At 40.9% G+C, this 2,017-nt stretch overlaps 1 non-coding gene across 1 annotated transcript; it reads left to right on the top strand.

Annotated features, from left to right (window-relative positions):
• Window positions 1-1,631: 1,631 nt before the first annotated feature.
• TRNAC-ACA (transfer RNA cysteine (anticodon ACA)) lies at window positions 1,632-1,704 on the top strand. Its single transcript has one exon. It is a non-coding gene; the product is annotated as a tRNA-Cys (tRNA).
• Window positions 1,705-2,017: the final 313 nt, after the last annotated feature.

A 2,017-nucleotide genomic window follows, 5' to 3' on the forward strand; every position in this document is an offset into this window, starting at 1 on the left:
GCATCAGGTAGCCAAAGTATTGGAGCTTCAGCTTCAGCATCAGTCCTTCCAATGAATGTTCAAGATTGATTTCCTTTAGAAATGACTGGTTTGATATCCTTGAAGTCAAAGGGACTCTCAAGAGTCTTCTCCAACACCACAGTTCAAAAAGATCAATTCTTCAGTGCTTAGCTTTCTTTATGGCCCAACTCGCTTCCATTGTGCCTCAGCTGGCAAGGATTTTGCCTAAAATGCGGGAGACCTGGGTTCGATCTCTGGGCCGAGAGGATCCCCTGGAGAAGCAAAGGCTACCCATTTCAGTATTCTGGCCTGGAGAATTCCATGGACTGTAGAGTCCATGGGGTCACAAAGAGTCGAACATGACTGAGCGACTTTCACTTTCATTTCACTCACATCCATACATGACTATGGGAAAACCATAGCATTGAATATACAAACCATTGTTGGCAAAGTATTATCTCTGCTTTTTAACATGCTGCCTAGGTTTGTTATTGCTTTTCTTCCAAGGAGCAAGCGTCTTTTGATTTCATGGCTGCAGTCAACATCCACAGTGATTTTGCAGCCCAAGAAAATAAAGTCTGTCACTGTTTCCCCATCCGTTAGCCATGAACTGATGGAACAGGATGCCATGATCTTAGTTTTTTTAATGTTGAGTTTCAAGCCAGCTTTTTCACTATCCTCTTTCACTTTCATCAAGAGGCTGTTTAGTTCCTCTTTGCTTTCTCTCATAAGGGTGGTGTTATCTGCATATCTGAGGTTATTGATATTTCTCTCAGCAATCTTGATTCCAGCTTGTGCTTCATCCACCCCAGCATTTCACTTGATGTACTCTGCATGTAATTAAATAAGCAGGGTGACAATATACAGCCTTGACATACTCTTTTCCCAATTTAGAATCAGTCTGTTTTTCCATGTCCAGTTCTAACTGTTGCTTCTTGACCTAGATACAGGTTTCACAGGAGGCAGGTAAGATGGTCTGGTATTCTCATCTCTTGAAGAATTTTTCACAGTTTGTGTGATCCACACAGTCAAAGGCTTGAGCATAGTCAATAAAGCAGAAGTAGATGTTTTTCTGGAATTCTTTTGCTTTTTCTATGATCCAATGGATGTTGACAATTTGATCTCTGGTTCCTCTGCCTTTCTAAGTCCAGACTGAACATCTGGAAGTTCTCAATTCACATACTGTTGAAGGCTGGCTTGGAGATTTTTGAGCATTACTTTGCTAGCATGTGAGATGAGTGCAATTGTGCAGTAGTTTGAACATTCTTTGGCATTGCCTTTCTTTAGAATTGGAATGAAAACTGAATTTTTCCAGTCCTGTGGCCACTGCTGAATTTTCCAAATTTGCTGGCATATTGAATGCAGCACTTTCACAGCATCATCTTTTAGGATTTGCAATAGCTCAACTGTAATAACCTCCACTAGCTTTGTTTGTAGTGATGCTTCCTAAGGCCCACTTGACTTCACATTCCAGGATGTCTGGCTCTAGGAGAGTGATCACACCATTGTGGTTATCTGGGTCATGAAGATTTTTTTTTTTTATAGTTCTTCTGTGTATTCTTGCCACCTCTTCTTAATATTTTCTGCTTCTGTTAGGTCCATACTGTTTCTGTCTTTTATTGTGCCCATCTTCCCTGGTGGCTCAGATGGTAAAGCGTCTGCCTACAATGCAGGAGACCCGGGTTCAATCCCTGGGTCAGGAAGATCTCCTGGAGAAGGAAATGGCAACCCACTCCAATATTCTTGCCTGGAAAATCCCATGGACAGAGGAGCCTGGTAGACTACAGTCCATGGGGTAGCAAAGAGTTGGAGATGACTGAGCCACTTCACTTCACTTCACATGAAATGTTATTAAAGTGTTATTGACCCGAGTGTTCAGAAACATTTTGCAAGTTAGGCCCCATATATTCTATTTTTTATTAAGGCATAATTGACAAGCAACATTATGTTTTTTTCAGATGTATGACATAATGACTTGATATTTGTGTAAATTGCAAAATGATCACAAGTTTAGTTA

This window comes from Giraffa tippelskirchi, chromosome 5 (assembly GCF_054371585.1).
Source record: "Giraffa tippelskirchi isolate mGirTip1 chromosome 5, T2T-mGirTip1v1.2.pri, whole genome shotgun sequence".
NCBI classification, from domain to species: Eukaryota; Metazoa; Chordata; class Mammalia; order Artiodactyla; family Giraffidae; genus Giraffa; species Giraffa tippelskirchi.